General features: G+C 43.5%; 1 long non-coding RNA gene across 1 annotated transcript in view; it reads left to right on the forward strand.

The window, feature by feature from the left end:
- The window catches only part of LOC121494373, a 68043-nt gene that overhangs the window by 19788 nt on the left and 21786 nt on the right, over window positions 1-26469 (forward strand). Inside the window, exon 2 of the long non-coding RNA XR_005988798.1 lies at window positions 15021-15178. This is a non-coding gene — a long non-coding RNA (uncharacterized LOC121494373). The remainder of the gene's footprint in view (window positions 1-15020; window positions 15179-26469) is intronic.

Here is a 26469-nt window from a genome sequence, read left to right on the forward strand (position 1 = left end):
GTTTCTAATGGCTGAGTAATATTCCATCGTATACATAGACCACATCTTCTTTATCCATTCATCTTTCGATGGACACCGAGGCTCCTTCCACAATTTGGCTATTGTGGACATTGCTGCTATAAACATTGTGGTGCAGGTGTCCCGGCGTTTCATTGCATCTGTATCTTTGGGGTAAATCCCCAACAGAGCACTGGGTGTATTAATATGCAACTGATGAATCACTAAATTCTGTCCCTCAAACTAATAATACACCATATGTTAACTAACTTGAATTTAAATTTAAAAAGATAAAGATGCTTTATTTTTTATTTATTTTTTTAGAAGATTTCATTTATTTATTCATGAAAGACACAAAAAGAGGCAGAGACATAGACAGAGGGAGAAGCAGGCTCCTTGCAGGGAGCCCGATACAGGACTCGATCCCAAGATCCCGGGATCACTCCCTGAGCTGAAGGCAGATGCTCAACTGCTGAGCCACCCAGGCAACCTTAATTTTTATTTTTTTAAAAAAGATTTTAATTAATTAATTAATTAATTAATTAATTTATTTATTTATTTAAGATAGAGAGTACATGCATGTGCACACATGAGGTGCACGGGGTGGGGGGGGTGGAGAGTAAGAGGGAAAGAATCTCAAGTAGACTCTGAGCTGAGCATGGAGTCCAAGGCAGGCCTCAATCCCAGAACCCCAAGATCATGACTTTTTTTTTTTTTTTTTTTTAATTCAGGTCACATTTGTAATTTTAAATGTAGTATTGGGTTTTTCTTTTCTTTTTAATTTTTTTTTTTTTTTTTTTTTTTTTATGATAGTCACAGAGAGAGAGAGAGAGAGGCAGAGACACAGGCGGAGGGAGAAGCAGGCTCCATGCACCGGGAGCCCGATGTGGGATTCGATCCTGGGTCTCCAGGATCGCGCCCTGGGCCAAAGGCAGGCGCCAAACCGCTGCGCCACCCAGGGATCCCCCCAAGATCATGACTTGAGCTGATCAAGAGCTGGACCCCTAACCAACTGAGCCACCCAGGTGCCCCAGATTAAGATGCTTTAAAAAATTATGTACAATATTCTATCACATAAAAAATGATTTCTTAATATCAAATAAACAGTGTTCAAAAATATGTACACAAATACATATACGTATCTAGAAATTATCTACATGTTGACTCTTCTAAGTCTCTTTTAATCAATAGATTCTCCTGCTTAATTAAAAAAAATATTTTGAAGAAACTTGGTTGTTTGCCTTATAGATTTTTCCATGTCTTGTATTTTGCTGATTACATCCCCAGAGATCATTTAACATGTTCCTCTGTTCTCTGGGATGAAATCCAGAAGTTCTCTCAGGTTCAGGTTTCATTTGGCGGCAAGGAAGTTTCAGAGTTGGCGCTGTGTACTTCTTGTTGCCTCTGCACTAGGAGCCTCATAATGGCTGGTTTTCTCTTGTCTTGGCTTATTAAGAAGATATCAATTAGTGGGTCGAGGTGCTTTCAGCCCAATCTGTTCATTATATTGTTCTTCACTTGCCTTTTGCCTAATGATTTTAGCAGTCCTTGATGATCATTGCCTCATTGCCTCATGCTATTATTTCATCAGGAATTTAAAATATTCTCTTTATTATAACATAATAATAATTAGCATAATAATATTCGAATGCTAATATCCTTTCACATTTACTAGCTGTAATTCTTCTATAATGAAGAGTTTGATCTCATTAATATTTGGTTACTCCAAAGTACGGTTCATAAAGGAAAGGCAGGGTAGATGCTTAATTCTTTTCCTTTATTTACTTGTTTATGGAATTATGAGTTTATTCTCAAGCATCCTCCGATATGTTGGTTATATATTGCTGCATATTAATTACCCCCAAACTTAGTGGTTTAAAATAACAATTTTATTATGTCCCATAATTTTGAGGGTCTGGAATTTGGGCCAAGATTAACTGATCAATTTTTTTTTCCTGGTCAATTTTTTTGTTCCATATGGTATCAACTGAGGTTACTTGGGGGTAATCAGCTTGTGGATGGGCTGGTTGGGGGGATCTGAGACAGCTTTGCTGTATATGTGATGCCTTAGAGGGAATGGCTAGAAGGTTGGGCTTTGCTGGAACTGTCACCCAAGGTACCTACGCATGGCTTCTCTGGGATGGCAGTCACAGGGCTTCTTATCTGAAGCTCTTATCAGGGCTCTCAGAGAGTGTTCAAGGAGACCCAGATAGAAGCTTTTTCTGACCTACCTTCAGAAGGCATGCAGTATCATTTCTGCCATATTCTGTAATTACAAGTGAATCCCGGAACAGTCCAGATTCAAAGAGAGGGTACTATATAAGTACATGAATACTAGGAGGCACAGTTCGTTGGGACCCTCTTACAGTTGCATGGCACACAGAAGCAAAGGCTCCCCCTAGCCTCTTTGAATGCACTTATCTCCTTTTCAGGGGTCTGGCCATCCTTTTAATTTTGACTGCAAGCTGGCTGCAGGAGCACAGCCTTCCTTGTTCCATGTGTCCACAATCTCCTTCAAGGCCAGCAGAATGTGGACAGCCCCATTGTGAGTGAGTCCACAGTGAGTTATCAAATTCCTGAAGTGTTAGAGTGACCATTGCCACCTTCTGCTAACCACTGCCACATCGTGTCTCGTGGGCTCTGGCTTAAGCTGAACACCTTCACTGGAAACATCTTGAAGAAGTTGGCTTTGACTTGCTTGAAGACTTGAGCCAAGGTTCTGTTCTGGAAGTGTGGTCCTTTCCTGATACAAAGAAGCCATCCAACAGTAGTCACAGTGATTTCATGGGCAAGACTAAGGTGCTATGGCCATGCATCTGAAATGATTGCTTTTAATGGCTATAAAATATTTCATCCAGTGGGTGCAACATGCTTTACCAAACCACTTCACTTTTATGTTTGTATTTTTTTTTATTATTTGTGAGTAATACTATATGGTTTTGTGCATTAAGTCTGTTTATTCTGTTAAATTCTTAATAAGCTAGATTTCTAAGAACAGAATTATTTTTTTGGCTCAAAATGTATTTTATCAATTTGCTTTCCAAAGAAGCAAACGGTTTATGTCCAAACAGCAGTGTATGTATATATTGGCTTTTCTGTAATCTCAACAGCTTTGAGAGGTATCATTTTAAAATATTTTTGCTAATTTAGTAGGTGTAAAAGTGAACTTAAGGTTGCTTTGAATTTCTTTTTTTCCCCTTTACTCTTCTAAGTTGTCAGTTCTTTCCTCTTGTACCAGTATTATCGAGGGTTAGTTTGTTTAATGTGTATCAGTTTGGTACTGGTTACTAAAGGGAAACAGGTTATTTAGCACTGGAAACAGTGCTTCCAGTACAGTTTGTATTAAAGATGTTCTTTTAACCATTTAAAAAAATTCAAAACATTTAGGTTCTAAATCTTCTCAGAGATGAGCAGAAGTAACATTTTTCTTCTTGAATTCTGCAGCTACAGGAAATTGACAAGCAGGCGCAATACCTAATTATATTTGAAATAACCCAGAGAAAATGAAAAAAAAAACCACCCCAAAACATTTAGAAATAATCTTTTACATATGTAAAACAACTTAGAGGTTATAAATGGCTTTCACATTCATTATCTCATTTGAGTTTTATGTTCATCCCTGAAGGTAGACTGAGAGGACTTATTATGATCATTGAACAGATGAGAACATTGAGGCTTAGGGAAGTTAAGTACATAGTGACCCAACTAGTTAACTATGGCAGATCTGACTAGGATCCAGGCTTTCTGACTCCAAAAGAGTTTGTTCTTGCATTTATTTAAAAAGTCATTAATGATGAATTATCACATCTCAGGCAATAAGCTGGGAGATGGGGATGCAGTTATATAAAAAGAACCTGTCCTCCTGGAGTTTATAGTTCCAATAGGAGAGAAGAGCAATCACCATGTAAACTAGGAAAGGACAGGAGACCTAGACTACCCAGAGAACACTCAGCCGAGCTTAGGGTCAGGGGATAGAAATTAAGGCAGGTGGGACGCCTGGATGGCTTAGTGGTTGAGCGTCTGCCTTTGGCTCAGGGCATGATCCTGGGGTCCTGGGATCGAGTCCCACGTCAGGCTCCCTGCAGGGAGCCTGCTTCTCCCTCTGCTTATGTCTCTGCCTCTCTCTATGTGTCTCTCATGAATAAAGAAAGAAAATATTTTAAAAGAAAAAAGAATTAAGCAGGCTTCTTAGAAGAAGTCAAGATTAATGAGTTTCCTAGGCTATGAGGGTTGGGGCAAGACTGATCTAGTTCAAAGGAAGTAACTGATTGATCCAGAGGTGAGGGTGTGTACAGAGGTAGGCATGACAAACCTTGGTTGGATATGGGAAGTGAGGGCAAGAGATTCACTGAGGATAGGCTCAGGTTTCTGGCCTGAGTGCCTGAGAGGATGGAGATACCACTTACCAGGAAGGGTAGAGGGGGAAGAGCAAGTTGGGGGCATATGCTCATGTGCATCCATGTGGTGTGTGGTGATTGTCTAGCTCTGAAAATCTTCAGGTAAATAAATAAGAACCTTTCTTTTCCCTAGAGAAAGCTATAGTCCAATGTGACATAAATAAATAATTCTGACATAAAGTGAGCCATGCTATGTGGTAGACATGTGCAAGAGGTTCTAAGGGCACAGAGGAGGGCAGAACGAAATTGTGGGATAGGAAAAGAAGTGTTGAGGAGATTTCTCAGAGGAGGTGATATGTGGAGTACACAAGAGGGAACCCAGTAACAGAAGTGTGAAGGAATTGGGAGTTCTGTGTGGCAGGGTATAGAGTGTAAATGGAAGTTTTCTTGGAGCTGGAGGCTATAGGGCTGAGAGGTATGATGGGCTAGGATTCAAGAAATCTGTTTTCAATCACTAGAATGTAGCTGCATCCACTAGAATGTAAGTTATCCAGGGGCAGTCAGTGAATGGTGTCTGACACGTAGCAGGCACTTGGAATATTTCTTGGATGAATGAGTTGGTGATAATGAAACCTTTCCCTTATTTTCCATATTGTTGGGGGATTTCCCAACACCATCTAATTTTCTTTTGATGATACACATTTCATAATAAGTCTTAACATACAACTTATATACTGAAAGCAGATTTTATTCATATGTTTAACCTTTTTAAAGGTAACCACTATTTTTTTTTAATGAAAAACAATGTACAAGTGGTTTTGTGGGTCCGTATGAGTTACATATTATGTAAGAATTGTGAAGTGCATGGACCATTTCGAAAATATAAGTAGATGTTAAAGCATTTTAGTAGATGCTGTTTTCATTATCATTAAAAAGTTGGGAAAGATCAGATAACTAAAATTATTTTGAAAAATTTTTAGATATTACTAGACTCCGTTATATCCTGGAGCCAGCAATCTAAAAGCTTGGTGGGTTTAGCAAGTATTTTCAAATGTCATTATTGTTGGGGTGATGAATAATACTTAACAACCAACAAGAGGTTATCAAATGTTAGAGATGGAGAATTCCTTTGACTTCTGGTCCATCTTTTCATTGCATAGGTGAAAAACAGGCCCAGCGAGGGAAAGAGACTTGTCTAAGATCACACAGCAAAATTAGTGCAGAGCCAAGAATAATGTCAAGATATTTGACTCTTAGTCCATCACCTTTTCTATTATTCTATGCTGTAGTGGTTATTGTTTTTGTCTATCTAGAACTCTTTCTTCCACTTCAGGAAAGTGACTTCCCTCTGGCCATAGCGGTGAGCATGTACTAGGCCAATCATTTTATGTATGTCACTCTTTCTGGCATTAGTCATTGGGTCAAGGGATGAACATGTGACCCAAGTTTTACCAATCATAATTGTTCCCCAAAATTTGTAGAAAGAAAAGGACCTTTTCCTCTGTGGTTATGAAGTTGTGAAGATATGAGCTCAGAGCTGGGTGGCTGGTCCTATGTCACATGGAAAGAATGAGAACAAAAGGAAAACAGAAAGAAAGAAGAGGCAGTCTAGATGGAATTTGAATTACATATTCTAGTCACCAAGGTGTATTCATCCCATTTTTTTTTAGCTCTTTGTTTTTAAACCAATGATAAATCTTAACAATAACCACCCATTTTTTTTTTCTTTTTTTGTTTAAGTAAGTTGGATTTCAGTTCCTGTTCCTTGCAGCCAAAGAGTCTAGCCCAGGATTTCTCAACAGCAGCAGTACTGACATTTTGGAACAGATCATTCTGTGTTGGGAGGGGCTGCTCTGTGCACTGTACGATGGTTACCAGCAGCCTTGGCCTTTACCCCACTAGATGCCAGTAGCACCCCACCCCAATTGTGACAAGTGAAAAACAATGTCTGTGACAACCAGACATTGTCAGATGTCCCCTGGGGGATGGGGCAAAATTGCTCCTGGCTGAGAACCACTGGTGTAGTTTTATTTAAACAAACAAACAACAACAAAAACAAATTAGATAGGGAAAACTGATATTCAGTGAAGTGTCGGACTTTTTTCAAGGTGGCAAAGACAGGACTACCACATGAGCAGAAAAGATCCAGGAAGTGATACTACAAAGATGTTGGAACATGCAGATATTGGCTCTCAGAGCTGTTGGAATAATAACAAACTCTACAAAATGATTTGGGATTTTACCCATGACACAGGCGGTAACTCTTAAGAATTCTCACGCATTTCACGATATGGTGAGACAAAGCAATGCCAGTTTTATTTCTGTTGTCTTAGATTTTTCTGGCGAATGACTTGGAGATCTGGGTTCAGTGAACTTTGGGTGTCTCCAGAAAGCTTACCACATACCCTTCTGAAGGAGATATCCAGGAAGTCAAACCATGTTACAATTAAAATATGATTCATTGCACAATGATGTCTATGTGAGATCAATAGAATACCATGAAGAATCAGCTTCATTTTTCTTAGTTTTTGAGATACTACTCTTCAGAAGAGGCATGGTGAGGGAAAGAGGACTAGCACAGGAATCAAGAGGTCTAGATGTGAGCTTGTGAGACTCTACCACTAATGCTGTGTGACATTGTGCATGTATCTACCTCTCTCTGGGCCTCAGTTTCCTTTTCTAATGAGGGGTTGGATCAGACAAACACTGAGGAGATTTCTAGCATTTATTTCCAGTGATTCTTATAGGCAGATTCTACGTCATATTTATTTTGGCATTTCTATCCCCAACCCAAAACCCAGCGCAGCACCAGAAACAAAATAGTACTAAGCAAATGCTTTTTAATTCAGTTAACTGAATTACTTAGGAGATAAATGCCAGTAACATCACAGTTTCTACAGAGGCATAGAATTAGAAAGGATCTTAGAATTGAAAGGGGTTCCTGGGCAGCCACGGTGGTGCGGGGCTTTAGCGCCGCCTGCAGCCTGGGGTGTGATCCTTGAGACCCGGGATTGAGTCCCGCATCGGGCTCCCTGCATGGAGCCTGCTTCTCCCTCTGCCTCTCTCTCTCTCTCTCTGTCTCCGTGTCTCTCATGAATAAATAAATAAAATCTTTAAAAAAAGGGGGGGGGGGAGGGTTTCCTAAGGTTATTCAGTCAAATTTCCCAACCAAAGCTGGAACCATCACCTTATTTCCCACCGATAAACATATACTTTTTGCTTAATACTTGGGATGACAGGGAGCTCAGTAACCATGAGGCAGCCAATTCCACTTTTGGATAGATCTAGATATTAGAAAATTCTTTTTTTTAAAGATTTTATTTATTCATGAGAGACACAGAGAGAGAGAGACAGAGACAGAGACATAGGGAGAGGGAGAAGCAGGCTCCATGCAGGGAGCCCTATATGGGACTCAATCCCAGGACTCCAGGATCATGCCCTGGGCCAAAGGCAAGACGCTCAACTGCTGAGCCACCCAGGTGTCCCAGAAAATTCTTTTTTATCTGGAACCTAAATTAGCCTTCTCATAGCTGTCACTTGCTTCTAGTTTTACTTTTTTAAGTTAATTTTCATTTTAATTCAAGCATATGTGCGTATAACTTGAAGTCAAATAATACTACAAGTCTTATTTATAATGAAAAATAACTCTCTTCTTTATCCTTTCTCATTCCACAGGGCTGCTCCTTCCAGACGACTGCTTTCCATTCCTTTAGCTGTTTCTTTGGCCTTTTTATACCTCATTTCTGACTGATATGCTTATACTGTCATTTTTTGATTTATAAATCTTAGATATTATCTATTGATTCCTTATTTTTGTAGAAGAGGATTTAGCCCTCTTACCTAACTTCTTCCAACTTTCTTTCCCTTCATTCTTTCACTATACTCTTACAATGTTTGGTTCAGTTAGTATTCAGTGTTTTTATTAGTATGACTACATAAATATTGTTTAATGCTAATTCAAGTAAAATACTGTGTTTTTCTTCTTATACTTTTTGTTTTTCCTGGACTTAATAATTGCTTTGATTAGGTTTCTATGTACTTTTCTCTAATTATTCTCAATTTTTAAAAAGATTTTTATTAATTTATTCATGAGAGAGGCAGAGACATAGACAGAAGGAAGAATAGGCTCCCTGTGGGAAGCCCAATGTGGGCCTTGATCCCAGGACCCTGGAATCACGACTGGAGCCAAAGACAGGCACTCAACCACTGAGTCACCCAGGTGCCCGTATTCTCAAATGTTTCAACTAAACTGTAAAACACTTGTTAATACATCATTTTTAAAAGTTTTTATTTTTATCAAAGTTATACATTATATATATGTTTATATGTAGTTGTATACAAAGAGTCAAATAATTCCATAAGATTTGGCAGTGAAAAACCCTTGAATTGGTGCCACAATATATATTTCAGAAAGTACTTTTACCTAATCCTGAACAACGGCTGTGGCTGTAGGTTGTTGTGTTTTGGTAACAAATTAAGAAAATGAGGCTCAGAGAGGGGTAATGATCTGCTTAAGGTTACACATTAAGTACCCAGAAGAGCCGAGTCTTTAATGCAGTCCATCATTTTCCCAACTACACTTGGAAACATTTTGAGTCCAGACTGGTCAATGGCAGAATGTGCTCTAAAGATAAGGGGCATGAGATATGACTCTTGGGATGTGACTCATTTTTAATACATTGGAAGAAATAATTTCTGTGCAAATCAGGACTCAGCAACTGGCAGGACAGAGTGGGGTTGGCAGCCATCCGAAGCTTCAGTGTGAAAGTCGAGAATGTCTCCACACCCTATAATCCCACAAATAGGGTCTCTATTTTTCAAGATTCCTAAACAGTGTTACACAAACCCTCCAGGGGCTTAAACTTGACACACAGACAGGTAAGCAGGGGCAGGTATGTAATCTCCTCACACATCCTGTAGCCACCTCCCTAGCTGGTAGAGAACAGTATTGCCTTAATCCCCATGAGGCAGATCTCTTCTTGCTCCTGTTGGAAACCTAAAGGGAAGGATGAGAAATGGCCCCAGGCCTGACATCAAATCATTCTCATTTTGCAGAAGTGAGCTCTACAATGTAGAAAGAAAGCTACATTCAGAAACAACCAGAACAGTCCCTGCACAATTAGGACTGTGGAGAGGGCCCCTTTTGACACATGACTGCCCCAGGGGTTGACTGAGACTGACTCCTAGTCCCTCAGAGGTGGGAGATGCCTGGCTCCAGTTGTTTTTATCAGAAATAAGGTGGGGGAAGATTTGTCTCCTTACATCTTAGAGGAGTGCTGCTTACATCTAAGGGAAGGGGGATGTGACACTTCCCTGTGCAGCCCCCAAGTATTCCGACCCTCTTTCTCAGCCTTAATTTCCTAAACCTTTGGAGCAGCACTGAGAGTGACTCAGGAGTTACTTTGAGAATGGACAGACTGTCTGCTGTGAGGACTGAGCAGGTGTGTGGCACCCAGGACAGGGGCAAGCAGCCTGGTCTAGACAGGGGAACAGGGAAGCAACAGAGGCTCCCAAGCCTTTTCCCTGACTCTGGAGTCCATGGTTTCATGTGGATTGGAAAAAGCTAGTGGTAGAGACCACAGAGCCTTGGAGTTAGAAGAAATCTTTGTGACCTGCTATTTGAGAGAGCAGAATGAGAGGCTTGGGAGGTGGAGGTCCCTGCCCCTCGACATCCAGCAGATTGGTGCCAGAGGTTCTAATAGCAGTAACAGAGGGCTCAAGGTATGCCAAGCTTGGCAAACCTGCATCCATTACTCATTTAATCATCCCGATAACTCTGTGAGGGGGGTGCCACTATTTTTCCTGTTTTTGAGATAAGCAAAATGAAGCTCAGATTGGTGAATTTGCCAAAGACATGGGGCTAGAAGGGGGCAGGATCAGGATTCCAGGCCTGTGTTCATGGACTCGTGAGCTCCACATACTTCGCATAGGAATTGAAGTATTGCATTTACCTCTGTCACAGTGTTCATATGTCACTCAACACTACTTTATGGAAGAATCTGAGACTGAGGAGGAGTCGGGAGGCCTTGGGTCCCAGCCACCTGCCTGACTTGCTGACTTGCTGACTTGCTACACTTGCTGTGTAACTTGGGACACGTATCTTCCTTTCCCTCTCTGACCCTCAGTTTTTCATCTTGGGGGTAATGTGATGAAAGTGCATTCTGTGCTACAAACAGGGATGGTCACGTGTTGTGGACATATTTCTGTCCAGCCCTCAATGGCAAAGGGGAAAAAGGCCACCAGAGGAGATTCTGGGTGGTGACACAGGGCTTGGCCTCCCAAGAGGCTGGGCTGTTTCTAGCCCACCAGTCAGGCCAACACAATACCTCCACTTTTGTTTGACTTGGCTTCTTGTACCTTGTTTAGTCTGCAGAGCAGGGAGCTTATCCTGCTGCCTTTGTCACAGGCCATTAGTACACACATAATCCCCAGGGGTTTACTGCTGGCTGCTTTCTCTAGGAATTCGGGGAGGGCCAAAGAGGGAGCCCAGCTCTTAGGAGCCATCACCTTGCTTCCCTCCCCCGACCCCCTCTCCTTCAGAGCAGTCTCTGCTGAGAACCCATGGCAGTGTGTGTTCCTGGGCTGCTATTCTGGCTGTGTGACCTTGGGCCAGTCTGTCCCCCTCTCTGGGTTCTTGTTTGCCCATACGTGCAAGCAGAAAGCTGGCTCAGATGCCCTGAAGGGACTTCAACCCCGTGAGGATCGGAAATACATTCCTAAGTGGTTTCTCCCCCTGGAGGCCTCCCTTGTCCCTCTACTGTCCCCTCCCCCAATTCTGAAGCAATTTGTAGCACCTCCCAGGCTTTCGCTGATCCTATCCCTGCCCTGAGCCTGGGGCCAATCTCTCTCTCATTCAACCTCCTGCTTGTAAATTGGGGATAATAATAGTACCCAATAACTCACCCTGCTGCTATGGGGATTAACTAATTAGTGGTTATTAAGGGATGGAGGAACACAGCCCTGTGCTGTTCCCATTAAGGACACTTTTCCTCCTCTGAGTTCCTGCTACTGTCTGCACAATTTCAGGGAGTTAGTTGGAAAACCCCGAGAGTCCTGACTTCCAGGACCCTACTGTGTAGGTGGAGAAACTGAGGCCAAGGAGGAAAAGGAGTAGTCTAGGACTATGGTCATTTTGCAGCAGAGAGGGGACCCAAACGTCTGTCTCACACTCTCCACCCCACGTAGCAGTCGTGGTCCTTGTCTATGGTGGTGGGCCCTGAGCCGCGATGGAAGATGCATCCAAAGACTCCTGCACTCAGGCCTGGTTCACAGGGGTTCCACAGCTTGGTGTCAGGAAACAAAATTTGGCTTCATCAGACCTGGGTGCCAGCCCTGGCATCTTGGCTCACTAACTGAGTGACCCTGGGCATGTCACCCTTGCTTACTACTTAACTATCACTTTCTTCCTCTGCAAATATAGGTAATGACACCTCCCTCAAAGGTTGCTGTGAGGATTAGCCCAGAGTAGGTATTCAGGAAACAGTAGGTGTTATGCTATTATGTTGTTGTTTTTGACTGCCACGATGGCCAAAACTCACCTGCAGAGCTGTTGGCTATTCTTTAGGAGTAAATACTCACTAAGTGCCCCTGCAGACTAACCCTGGCTGGTGGCTCCCATGTGCAGCACCCCATGTCAGCAAAAGAGATGTTATTACCCCATTTGACAGAACTGCACAGAGGCTTAGAGAGGGAAATGACTTGCCAAAGCCATGTTTGCTTTAGAAGTGACATGATTTCTTTTTAAGTTTCTTCTCTTTCCTCGCCATCTTTCATGTCCCTGCACCTTTAAATTCTTGCCCATTTCTCTCTTCTTTTTCTGGAAAGAAATGTGAGTAATGCCTGGCTCACCACAGGAGCAGCCTATGCTCCTCATTGTCCCTCCTGCCCCACCTTCATTAGCATACCTAAACTCATCTCAGAGGACACCTGGCCAGCTCAGTCAAGAGATAGAGCATGTGACTCTTGACCTTAAGGTTATGAGTTCAAGCCCCATGTTGGACATAGAATTTACTTAATTAAAAAAAATAATAAAAACCGCATTTTGGAAGTTGGATATTTGCTGGAAGCCATGTGGGGGCGCAGGAAGCTATTGGGCCTTAACCAGGCTCAGTGTGGGAAGACTGAATTACACCTGCCTCAGCACTGGGTATGGTCTCTCTATAATATTGATGATATTGATACTAGCTCCCATTGCTAAGAACTCATGAAGAGCCATGCATGGTGCTAAGCATTCATTGTTTCTTCATTGCAACCCCTGGGCTCTGTATCCCATACTACTAGCTCCATTTTATATATGAAGAAATGGAAGTTCAGAGAGAGGAAATGACTTGCTCAAGGTCACACAGCTGGTAAGTGGCTGTGATTTAAACCCAAGTCTTGCCTCTAAGGCACATAACCAGATTCTATATCCCTCTGAACTTCTTCATCCTCTCTGGGACCTGGGACTGACCCAGGCCCAAATCTGAATTGTCCCTGGTCACCTCTATCCTCCTGGTTATTGCGATTGTCCTCTCACCTGAGTGACAGACAGACATGTGTATGTATATAAGCAGTCTGTTTGCCTGTGAAATGGAAATAATACTAATGAGCACCTTACAGGGAGGGTATCAAAGGTAAAATGTGAGCATAGCACTTATCAAGATGCCTGGCATATGGAGAACACATCATCAGTGGCAGTAGTTACTATTATTGACATGACCTTGACCTCTTGTAAGATTCATGGAATAAGGAAGTTCATATGGTTAATACGAAAGAGAAGCCAGAAGAGGTACTATGCTAATAGGATAGAATGTTCTGTCTCTGATGACCTGTTGAGGCTGTAGCCAGGACAGCAGCACACTAAAAAGAATGGGTCATTGTCCCTGGGGCTTGCCCTGGGGCAGAGAGAGCACATATAGTCTGTGGAGGCCCCAGAAGGAAAGCCCGTAGGGAGGAACTGCTAGAGGGAGGCTGGTGTTTAAATGCCCATAGAAGGGAAAAGCTTTCTTGAGTGGTCCTTGAGTGGTGTTGAGCTCCCCTGAACTGGAGGTATATGAGCAGAAGCTGCAGGCTAACTGGTGCTGGTGTGGTAGAGGGCATGTTAGTGGCTATATCCTGATTTCTAAGGTCTCAGGACAGGGAAGTTACAAGAAGGTTGATTCTGGCTCAGCATGAACAAAAGAGTTTTCTGGCAGGGCTCTCTATACAGGTGGATTGTGCTGCTTCAGGGGAATGACAGTGAGGTTCAAATCCTAGGGAGCACTGAAGCAGAAGCTGGATAAACACTTGACAGGAATGTTGTTGAAAGGATTAATGCATTAGATAGCAGTTTGGATTAGATGGCCCCTCAGTGAGAGGTGACATGGCAATTGGAGAAAAAACCGGGGGCTGGAGTCTAACCTCAGGTCCAGTCTAGGCTCCAATATTTGCCAGCTGGGTGACACTGATCAAGAGTCTTTCCCTGTCTGAGCTTTGGTTCCCTTTCCTGTAAAATGAGAATTATAATCTCTCTCCTGCTTACCTCCCAGGATTTAGTGAAGGGTCAGAGACACACAAACTATAAAAAAAACTTTGTGAGCTCAGATGCCACTGGGAAGTATTATCCTGGCCCTGTCAAAGGTCGGGAGGGGAGTAGAGAGAAAGGAGAGAGAGAAGAAAGGAGGATATATCTGGCATTGTACTGGATGCTGGATTGGAGAAGAAAGGAATTTATAGTAGATGGTTTCCCCCTCTTAGAGGTGCAGCAATAGTTTGAGTTTCTAAAACAGTGCTGTATATTAGAACTTTCTGCAGTGATGAAAATGCTCTATTTGCACTGTTTAAACAATAGCCACTAGTTACAAGTGACTACTGGACCCTTGAAAAGTGGCTAGTATAACTAAAGAACTAAATTTTAAATGTTTACATTTGATAGCCACATATGGCTAGGGCTACCATATTGAACAGCTCAGCTCTAGAGAAAGTAACAGGAATCTCGCTCCTTCCCACCATCCCTTCCCTTGCTTCCTAAGCAGCTGCTCTGGCCCCACACTGGCTGGGTACTACAGAGGTCACCAAAATGAACAAGACATGGTCCCTGTCCTTGGAGTGCTCTCAGCTCATTCTGGGAGATGGATAGATTTGCATTTGGATAGGAATTATAATCCATGGTGAGGCATATGACTCTACAGCTGTGTGGGGATAAAAGGAAGGAGCCACCACTCACTCAGCTGGGGCTCCAGGGGCTGCATGTGAAGGATGAACTGAGACTGTCTAGGCAGGAAAATGCCTTTCTGGTGAGGGGGCAGCATAGGCAAAGTCTTGAGGGCAAGAAAAAGCATAGAGTATTTGGAGAGTGAAGGTTAGCCCAAAAATGGAGGAGGGCCAGTAGCAGGAATCCAATCCCAGGTTCCCGGTTCCAGTCACTCAAGGAATGCCTGCCAAGCTGACAGGGAGAGGCCACCAGGGGCAGCCCTGACATGGGGGCTGGCTCTCAGTCCCATTCAGGACAAGGGAAGGGGATGGCTTTGCAGGTCTCCTCCCTCTGCCCCTTACTTGTCTCCCTGCCTTACCTTCATGGAAGGACTCAGGGCCCTTATGTCCTCCTTTGGTATACCCTTGAGAGTCCTCCTTCTATGAGTACACCTTCTTGTCTCAGCTTTCCTCTGAAAACTTGCTAATGACTCAGGCTTTGGCATTACTGGGCTGGGCGGTCTTTTTGTTTCACAGGTCCTGGGTTCACAGCTGTACTGACTTCCCAATTGGCATTCCTGCCTCCAGCCCCACCTCACTCCAGTCCAATCCCCACATCAGCTGAGAGAACCTTCCCCAAAGTGACTACAAGAGCAATTACTGGAAGACCTGGCTAAAAATTGGTTCTGGACAAGGTATGTACATATTTTCACTGACTACTACCTCCTTGCAGGGAGAAAATATCCTGCCTAAGGATTTGGTGTGGCCCAAGTTTAAGAAAAGCTTTGGTCAGCATAGCCATTGGATGTTGTGCAATGCACATGGTTGGTAGCCTGCACAGTGCCCTCTCACCTTTTGCTCTCTCCTACCAGAACCCTAACAAGATTGGGATAGCCCCCTCATACACAGCCACAGCCATCTGCTTCTGGGGCCCTCTGACCCACCCCCAGCTTTATTTTTTTTTAATATTTTTATTTATTTATTCATAAGAGACACACACAGAGAGGCACAGACAGAGGGAGAGGGAGAGGGAGAAGCAGGCTCCCTGCAGGTAGCCCAACATGGGACTCGATCCTGGGTCTCCAGGATCACGCCCTGGGCTGAAGGCGGCGCCAAACCGCTGAGCCACCGGGCCACCCTCACCCCCAGCTTTAGAGATGTGTGTGATCGATCTGAAGAAAATTCCATTTTGCTTGTTGTTGTCTCTGTCCTAATCCATTGGTTGAGGAAAGGAATGAGATCCAAGTTTGGCCAATATAGCACAGGAGATACCTGCTGGAAACTTCAGGAGAAAGTTTCCTTGCCTTATCCCTGAGAAAGAGCTATAGTAAAAGCTGGTCCTTCTACTTCCTCAGGTTGATGTCATGTGGATATTTCATATGGATGTGATATCTGAAATCACTCTGGTCATTTCCTTTCTAGGTAGAGTGGGGATCTTAAAAGAACCTTGAAGACACCATTAAACCCCTGAGTCAATGCACCCTAGAGGTTATCCCACCAATAGACTTTGTTTTGTGAGATAATACATTTCTGTTATTTGCAACAGAAAGCTTTTTAACCAATACAATGAGGTCAGAGACATTGATCAGGGCTCTTGTAGTTTCAAGTGATAGAAAACTCCAACTGGCTTGAGAATAAAGGGGACATGATACTGTTTGCATAATATTAAAGATGGATCTTCACATTGGCGGAGGAATCTATGCAAATTATGTGGATTTAGGAAAATATTTTTCTTAGAGTAGTTTAGATCCCATACTGACTTCAAGAATTATTATTTAGCTTTGGAATATTGTGTGTGTGTGTGTGTGTGTGTGTGTATGTGTGTGTGTGTGTGTGTGTGTGTGAGAGAGAGAGAGAGAGAGAGAGAGAGAGGGAGAACATGTGCATACATTCATTCATGTGTGGGAAGAATGAATAGCCTTATCCCATACTGATGGAGACACATTGATGAGCACTGTCCTTGGAGTGCCCAAGCCTTTCCTTCCCATCCTGCCCCCTGTGTTGTTCTGCCTGCTGGGGCCCTGTGTGGTTATCTTAGACTCAGACTTTGGGAGGGATACTACTGGAGAGTTACTGTATACTATGGACCATCTTGACTTTGGGTTAGTCCCATTCCTGTGATAAGGGTTGAGCTTTTCCTAACTGGAAAAGTGGAGGCTCCTCTGATGAAGGACTGACAGAGGAGTTCCTGTCTCAGAGAACGGAATGGGAAGTGGTCTTCAAGGGAAGAAACATGAGGAGACCCCTCTGTGCAGGGTTGCTATTTCTTTGTTTTGGACTCTTAGAACTCATTTGGAATCCAGTTTCATGGTTGCAATTCCCTTGTTCTCTCTGGCCTTCAGAAGAGGCCATTAGGCATATAAAACCTGTGGGTGGGTTGTGGGGTGTTGAGGATGGGCTGGGGACAGACAGGTGGCCTTTTCAACAGCTCTCACACCATGAGGCCCTGTAGAGTAGCAGCTGTATCATATGGCACATGACCAGTGAAAAGCAATTAGGAGGTCAAAAAGGAGCTGAGAGTGGTGGGCAAATTGAGATCCTTTGAGATCCATTCCTTAGTCTCCAGTAGGTCCTCCATATATTTTCCTCTCAGGCTCCAGTATCAGAATTAGAGTGGATTGAGGGTGGGCCCAAGATCTAAGAGGACACACCTCCCCACCCAGCAGCCCCTCTGCCCTCTTGAGTCCTTTCAGAGCCACCCTCCAGGAATGGGGTCCCCTATTATCCTCAGAGTCTGAGCTGGGGGCCCAGGTGCCCACAGACTGGGTTATCTGTCCTCTACAAGGAACAGTGATGACTGTTACCTCTTCCCTTGTGCTGGGAGGCTTAGGGACTTAGTGTAGCTGTTGAAGAATAAAACTATTTAAGTGGTGAGCATTACATTTTGATCCACCAGCCTATCTGTCTCCAAAACTCTCTTTTTAGACACTATCAAGCAAAGGCTGCCAAGTGTTATTTATTTTTTCCTCCAAAAGGCTGCTACAGTTCCATGGTTAAATATGATACAAGAAGCCATTTTCTTCTGTGTTGTTGGGTTCTATTCTAACTCTCCTCACTGGGGCCATCAACTTAGAAGGTCTCTGGGTACAAGAGGAGGGGGCTGCTCTTTAGCCTGGCATTTAATACTTTTTTTCATGAATTGGTCCTAATTGTCCTTTTCAGACTTAGCTCCAGCTACTCCCCAGCACGTACTCTATTTTTTAAAAACAACAAAGTTGTCTCTATTTTTAAATCCAGAGACCCAAAATATCCCTCTTCCCATTCTGTTCCTGTCACCTAAAATACCCTATGTTTCCTTCATTGCAATCTTCCCTCTACATGTCTAAAGTCTACCTTGCTTTTATTATTTTTTTAAAAATTATTTATTTAAATTTGATTTAATTAACATATAGTATGCTGTTAGTTTCAGGGATAGAAATTAGTGATTCATCACTTGCATATAACACCCAGTGCTCAATGCCCATCACCCAGTTACCCCATCTCCCCCTCCTCCCCTCCAGCAACCCTTAGTTTGTTTCCTAGAGTTCAGCATCTCCTATGGTTTGCCTCCCCATTTTCATCTTATTTTTCCTTCCCTTCTACGTTCATCTGTTTTGTTTCTTAAATTCCACATAATGAATGAAATCATGTGGTATTTGTCTTTCTCTGACTTATTTCACTTAGCATAATAGCCTCTAGTTCCATGTATGCCCTTGCAAATGACAAGATTTCATTTTTTTTTTAATGAAATCACATCTTCTTTATCCATTCATCTGTCAATGGACATCTGGGTTCTTTCCATATTTTGGCTATTGTGGTCATCACTGCTATAAACATTGGGGTGCATGTGCCCCTTCAAATCACTATGTTTGTATCCTTTGAATAAATACCTCGTAGTGCAACTGCTGGGTTGTAGCATAGCTCTATTTTTAACTTTTTGAGGAACCTCTGTACTGTTTCCAGAGTGGCTGCACCAGTTTGCATTCCCACCAACAATGGGAGAGTTCCCCTTTCTTTGCATCCTCACCAATATCTCTTGTTTCCTGAGTTGTTAATTTTGGCCATTCTGACCAGTGTGAGGTGATATCTCATTGTGGTTTTGATTTGTATTTCCCTGATAATGAGTAATGTTGGGCATTTTTTCATGTGTCTGTTGACCATTTGTATGTTTTCTTTAGCGAAATGTCTGTTTATATCTTCCTCCCACTTCTTGACTAGATTTTTTGTTTTTTTTTAGCGTTGAGCTTGATGAATTCTTGATAGATTTTGGATACTAACTAACCTTTTACCTGCTATGTCATTGCAAATATCTTCTCCCATTCTGTCGGTTGCCTTTTAGTTTTGTTAATTGTTTCCTTTGCTGTGCAAAAGCTTTTTATCTTGATGAAGTCCCAATAGTTCATTTTTGCTTTGTTTCCTTTGCCTTTGGAGATGGGTCTAGCAAGAATTGTTGTGGCTGAGGTCAAAGAGATTGCTGCCTGTGTTCTCCTCTAGGATTTTGATGGATTCTTGTCTTACATGTAGGTCTTCCATCTGTATGGTGTAAGAAAACGGTCCAGTTTTATTTTTGTGCATGTGACTGTCCAATTTTCCCAACACCATTTGTTGAAGAGACTGTCATTTTTCTATTGGATATTCTTTCCTGCTTTGTCAAAGATTATTTGACCAAGTCTACCTGGATTTTAAAGCCCAGGACAAATACCACCTGTCCCACAAAGCGCTGCCAGAGTCATGACTGAAGTCATCAGAGAAACCTATGTTCAAATTTCAGCTCCACTACTACTAAACAGGTGACTTCAGACAAGCAGCAGCATCTCCCTGAATTTCATTATCTTTGTCTGAAAAGCAGAGATAATAACTCTCACCTTAAAGCATTGCTAAGAGGAATGGACACAATGTAGGTAAAGTGCCTGGCATATAGCAGGTATTTACTGACAGGAGCTTCTCTCTCTGCCTTGCTGGGATAGTGGTTTGCTCAAGGGAATTCTTGGTTCATAATCTGTAGGGGCTCCCTCCACACTCTGCCCTGAAGGATTATGGCCAAGTATGCGTCAGACTAGCGTGGAATACTTGTCCCTGCTCTTTTATGGATAGAAGCCTCAGGACTCACACACTGGCCCTTCTGCTCCAGTGTGCATGGTAGAGGTGCCGGCTGTAGACTCACTCAGCTTTTCTTCACCACTCCCCTTCTCTGGGCTTTTATAGAAATGAGGTAGCTGGCCCATGGGCTGTGTAAATTCTTAGGAGGGAGTAATCTCATCCAGCTTGGGAAGGCTTCCTAGAGCTCTCCATAGTGAAGATGTATCAAATGAAGTAAACATGGTAAGCAAAGGCAGAGAAGGCTTGAGGCCTGTCTAGGAAAAGGCAGGGAGTTAAATATGGCTGGAATATTGACTATATGATGGGAAATGGTGAGAGTGAGGCTGGGCAGTTAGGGTAGTGCCAGTTTGGAGGTCTTACTTTTACCCTAGACAACGGGAGCTACTGAAGGTGTTTGTATGATGGAATGACAGTGCCCACGATGCATTTTGGAAGAGCACTTTGGGGGCAGCATGGATATGTTAGAGGAAGCAAGACTCAATGCAAGGGGTTCATGCAACACTCAGGATCTAGGGAAGAAGGGCCTAGAGAAACCAGATTTGAGAAAGCAAGATGAAGTGAGAGTTTCCCTCTAAGGGCATGGACTCCTTTGTGCCTGCCTTCCTCTTTGAGTTTCCCAGTTTCACAGACTCATATAGGAGCTGAGCCTCTCGTCTGGGAGCCAGGGGTGGGACTATTTCTCTTCCTCTCTATTCTGGCCTCACCTTGGTCCCAGTGATACCCTTGGTTGCTCCTTTGCTGATATTGTTAACCCTTTCTATACTGAACACAGCTTTTCTACTTTAATCTTATCTGAAGTAGCTCTAGCCTCCTAACAGTTCTCTCTGCCTCCATTCTTACCCCCACATTCTAATATCCATGCAAGCAGTCAGAGGTGTCCTGTAAAATACAAGTCAATAATGTCACTTCTGGGACTTGGGTGGCTCAACTGGTTGAGCATCCAACTCTTGATTTCAGCTCAGGTCATGATCTTGGGGTATCAAGATTGAGCCTGGTGTTGGGCTCTGCGCTGGGCATGAAGTCTGCTTAAGATTCTCTCTCTCCAAAAAAAAAAAAAAAAAAGATTCTCTCTCTCCCTCTCTCTCTGCCCCTCTCCCCACCTCTCTCTCTTCTAAAAAACAGAAACAAAAAACAATCACTTCTATGCCCAGAATTCCCTGGTGGCTCTTCACACAAAGTAAAAGCTACATCCTTACAATGGCCCTCTCTGCTCTGACTCCCTCCTTGCCATTCTCCTGAAATCATTCACTCCTACTCACCTACCCCAGGCTTCTCACAGAACCTCTGACATGCGTGGCATTCTCCTGCCCCAGGGACTTTGCACTTGTTCTTCCTGCTGCCTGAAACACTCTTCCCTATGGGTGCCCTTGACTCTTCCTTCCCCTCATTCATGTATTTGCCCAGATACTACTTTCTCTGATCATCCTATTTAAAGTTATAACCACTCCCCTTCTTGCTTGCACTTCTGATCTGTTTCCTTGCTTTTGGTCTTTCCATACACAAGTCACATTCTAACAGTTGTCTTATTTGCAGTGTTTATTTTCTGTCTCCCTCTACCACAAAGAAAGTGATCTCAAGAAGGATTTCATCTGGGCAGCCCCAGTGGCTCAGCGGTTTAGCGCCGTCTGCAGCCCAGGGTGTGATCCTGGAGACCTTGGATCAAGTCCCACATCAGGCTCCCTGCATGAAGCCTGTTTCTCCCTCTGCCTGTGTCTCTGCCTCTCTCTCTCTCTCTCCCCTGTGTATTCTCATGAATAAATAAATAAAATATATTTTAAAAAAAGAAGGATTTCATCTGTTTAGTTTTCTGCATAGCCTCCAGTGTCCAGAACAGTGCTCTCCTAGTAGGGCGCTCAACAAATTGAATGAATGAATGAATGAATGAATGAATGAATGAGAGTGAAGGCTCTCTGCAGGAATCCTGAGAGCCACTGTGAGCTGTCCCTGGTACTGCCCTGCCCTGGCCCCTCCCTGTCCTTTAGGCAGCTCTGCTCTGGCCTCAGCTTATGTGGTCAGTCACAGTTCTGCTGGAACTGTCCCTCCTCACTCCTCAGCTACTGAGTCAGCCAGGTAGAGGGCAGAGGAGGAAGCCGCAGGACATCAAATGAAGGGTTTGAAGGCCCACGAACTCAACTCTCAAGGGCCCTCAGGAACAAGTCCAAATTCCTTGGCATGTGTTATAAGGCTCCTGCCTTGCTCTCCTACCCATCCCTGTACTACTTCCTCCTGCGGCCTTGTTCTCAGTCTCTTTCTGTTCTTTGAACAGTGCATTCTGTTCTGTTTCTTGAACACCGGTGGCTCCAAAGTTCATGCTGTCCTCTCCCTCTGATTCCTTGTTTGGCTAACTCTCAGTCAGCCTTCAGATTTTATCTCAAAGGTTACCTTCCCTAGTAGGCCTTCCTTGATTCCCAGACAAGCTTCACACCCCCTTGGGGCTCTGACCTCCCCTTTGGCGACAGTTGTTATGCTTGTAATTATTCTTAGTTGCTTTATTCCCCGGTAGACTGTGAGGCTGTGAGGGATGGCTCCAGGTCTCTTTGGCTTCCCTCTGTTCCTTTGGAGCATGGCACACAGAAAGGGTTCCCTAAAGGCCATAGAGGGAGAGGGAAGCCAGACGAGGCAGTCCAGAAAGAACATAGGGTGTGGGATCCAAATGACCTGGGTCCCCATCCCAGCTCTGTCATATACAGTCTGTGTGACCACGGGTAAGTGACAACTCCTCTCTGAGCCTTCATTTCTCATCTCTAAAACAGAGATAATACAGCTGCATCATAGCTGTTGGAGCAACAACATGTGATGCTGAGCAAATACTTGGTACTTAGAAGGTACTGACTATATGGCATCTACACTGGTGATGAAATTATGAAACTCTTGTAATAATTCTCACTTTTCAGCTTCTGTGGTAAGTACTCCCAAGCCAACTGTCTTATTTCATTTTTAGAATAGTTTGTGGAGGAGGGATACTGAAAGTGGAGAGGGTTAAGCCACTTGCTCAGGGTCACCCAGCATCCTAGGACTGGGCTGAGATTGGGCCAGGCAGCAAGACTCTGGAGCCCCAACACTCTATGCTTTGTATTTTGGTTACTTGGATACACATCTTCCAGATTGTCAAGGGCAAACATTGTGTCCAATTTACTATGAAATCCTTAATTCACAGTGCAATCTGACAGAGAGCATGTAGTTAGCGACTATTTGTTGAGTAAGTAAGCACATGAGTTTTCCATGACTCTCTCTATTCACCCAGCTCTCTCTGGCTGCTCAAGTCAGAGCAGGACCCCTGGACTATCTCCCAATGGTCCTTTGGGCAGGGCCAAAGCAGGCTCCAGAGAGGCAGTGTGCCCTTTGAGGAAGTGGCCATGGACATCACTGGAGCATGTCCCTGGCTCCGCTGAGAGACAAGTCAAGTGTCCCCTGGAGCCCTGACCACCCCTCTTTCTCAGTACCTGCTTGGGTATCCACTCACCTGTGATGTCTAGGTCAGGAGAAGTGCTGGAGAGAGTGTTATATGCAGCCAAGCACCCTAGGATCCCCATGCTTGGCTTCACCCAGAGGTTCTGGGGCTTGGATGCCATCTCTGAGTTCTGGGGCAGCTAGGACAGCCTCCTGAGAGACATTTCAGGCTTGGATCCTTCAGGCACATGAAGTACTGGTCCAAAGACTCTTCTCCTGGTCACTCTCTGGTGGAATTTGATTTACTGGGGACTCTGAAGTGAGAACCTAGAGTGTTTTTCTCATTTTGTTAATTGTGAGTACTCCCTGCCTTATGTCTATTTCCTTTTGAATCTAAGGCACATAGAACAATGAGAAAAACCCAAAGGAAAGAGTTGGAGAACCTGGATTTTGTCTCAACTTTGGTTCCCACTGTGTGTATCCTGGGAAAGGTGCTTCCCCTTGCTGGAACTTAGCTTCTGAGGTTGAGACATACGTTACTGGGAAGAAAATTCAAAGATACCCCTTCCTTCCCAACCACAGATAAGCAGGCAGCTCATGAGAATATAAGGACCACTGAATTCTGAATCAGGAGACTTCTGTGACCTTTGGCAAGTTGCCTAACCTTATGGAGACTTGGTTTTCCCATCCATAAAATGAGGATAGCATATACTTTCCAGCCTACCTACTAGGTGGTTGGGGGCTCTGGAGATTGTCATAAATGTCGAAGTGCCTACTAAGTTTGAGGGAGGTGACAGTGATCCCAGCTTTAAGTATCTACACTTAAAATCATTAAATCAATTAATATTTCTCAAGCACCTACCACATTCACAGCAATTTGCTGAATGCTAAGACACATCAAGGGTTTAGAACTTGAGGTTTCTGAGCCTTTTGCTTTCTAAAAATCCCAAATATAATAATCCTTAGATATCATTGCTGTAATCACCCAGAAAAAGTTTCCAGAGGGCTAAAGAAAGTCAGAGAACATGTGGAGGCGATGTCAAACAAGGCAGAGGGGCAGAGTCAGCCATTACAAAGGGCCCACTGGATACTTGGTACTATGTATGTGTGATGTCCTTCAGTCTTCAAGACAATTTCCAAAAGACAGGTGGGCAGTAGCATAGTCCACAGGGAAGGAGACTAAAGTATGGGAAGCTGGATATGGATCCAGACCCTGCAGGTTCCCTAGCTCTGATGTTTTGATGGATTGACTGACTTGTTCACCCCTGTTTTCTTTTACTCCACGAATACTTGTGCTGATGTTTGAACAGAGGGATTTGACTTTTGTCTGAGCCTCACTCTTTTGCTTCCTCCTCACTCGACTCCTCAAGCTGACTGGGTCTTTCCTGTCTCACAAGGAGATACGTCAGAGTCAGCCTGGGTGCAGGCTCCAGGAGTCTGGTCAGCATCAGGAAGTGAAGGGAAGGAGCCTGCCAAGGAAAGGGGGTTGTCAAGGGTGGGCTTTGACCCCACCCTCAATAATATCGCTTTATGTTTCTCAAGATCCTTGCTAATGTGATCAGGGAATTTGTACTGCTGAATGAAGCTTCTGTTTAGAAATGAGAAGATTTTTGTGGTGAAGAAAATGCTGGGTGTCATTATGGTAGAGTCCTTGCCCATAAGGGGTAGGGCATGTAGTGGGAAGTGCATAAGACTGGAGTTCAGTCCCAGTTTGATAGCCTACTAACCATATGACCTTGGACAAGTTACTTTGTCTCTTGGAACCTCATTGTCTCATCTGTGGAGGGACCGGTGTACGGGTGGTTATGTAATTTTACATATAAAGACTTGGATTAGCTGGTGCAGAGAAAAGGCTCCATAAATGTTGGCTGTTATCTGTAAGTGGAATGAGAATTCCATGTGGCTACTGTCACGTGAGGTAAGAGATAATTACAATTTACACTGTCCAAACTTTAACTCTACTTTGGGGTCAAAAGTTGACGATAATCTCTGGTGATTTAGTAGAAGATTTATTTTTTGGGTAGCAAGTTACTCATTCATATTCCTTCCATGCTATAAGGGCCTAGAGATGTCATGAAGCTATAGGATCATAAATTCTAAAGATAATGATGATAATACTACTACTACTGAGCAGTCATTGAGCACTTATTTATGCCAGGCACTGCACTAGGCATCACATGTACATTTTCTCATTTAACTGCATCATCCTCATTAAATAGGTATTAGCATTATTCCCATTTTCAGGTGAGGAAGCCAAGGAACAGAAAATAAGCAACTTACTGTGTCGTCTCAGCAGCAAACAGAGTCAAACAGGCTAGTTCAAACAGACTCAATGAAAAGACTACTTATAGGGGAGTAACAGCATTAAGGGGATACACCAGAGATGTTGAGAAACCCAGAGCTAGCCACAGTGGCAAGGGTCAAAGAGAGGGTATGGAGTCACCAGTGTCCAGGGAGGGCTGGGGCTGCAGGGGAGGATTGCCCCACAGGAGCCATAGTCTTGAAGAGCTGCAGCTATTACCCAACAGTAGGTGCCCAAACATGGGCGCACAGTGGGACTACACTGTGGTCACTCTCTCCTCTCATCCTCTATCTCAGGCCGATGCGTCCTATGGCCAAACCCACCTGGAAGCCAGCAGCACGGGAACCTGAGAAATGTGGTCTACAGGGTCAGCATCTCAGGACAGAGAGCAGGATAGAAAAGGACTGGGACAGGATCGAGGGATAGGAATGGTGCATGTGAAAAACAGCACATTTGCCTGAAGACTCTTTGTTAATAAGATGCAAAGCTTGGTCTAAATGCTTAACAGGACCTGGCAGGTCACATGAGGACAAGAGGGGACTATAGTGATCATGTCACTCTGCCCCATCGTGAGAGGCCCTCTACTGTTCAATTCCAGCTCCTTGTTGCCATCTGGGAGGTAGACCCAGTGTTGCCAAAGCTTCTTATTTTTAAGAGAAGCTGAAAATGTGGATTTCAATATAATGCCTTTCATTCTTAACTATTGGCAAATAATTCTAGCTTAAAATCGTACTAATAAGTGGACAAAGGAACTGTGGTCCATCCATACAATGGAATATTACCCATCAGTAAAAAGACATACACTATCAAGTCATGACAAGACATGAGGGAAATAAGTTCATATTGCTGAGCGAAAGAAGCCAGTCTGAGAAGGCTACATACTGTAGGATTCCAAGCATATAGTATTCTAGAAAATTTTATAGACAATGAAAAGACCAGTGGTTGCCAGGGGTTTGGGAGAAGAGGAGAGTATGAATAGATGAAACACAGGAGATTTTTTTTAGGGCAATGAAATTATTCCTATGCTACTATAATGGTGAATATGCAAGTGACATTATGCATTTATCACAACCCGTGGAATTGACCAACACAAAGACTGAGCCCTAATATAAATTATGGGCTTTAATTCATAATAATAGGAATATGTTAGTTCATTAGTTGCAACAAAAGTACCTTATTTTTTTTTTTAATTTTTATTTATTTATGATAGTCACA

Source organism: Vulpes lagopus, chromosome 7 (genome assembly GCF_018345385.1).
Source record: "Vulpes lagopus strain Blue_001 chromosome 7, ASM1834538v1, whole genome shotgun sequence".
Lineage (NCBI taxonomy): Eukaryota > Metazoa > Chordata > Mammalia > Carnivora > Canidae > Vulpes > Vulpes lagopus.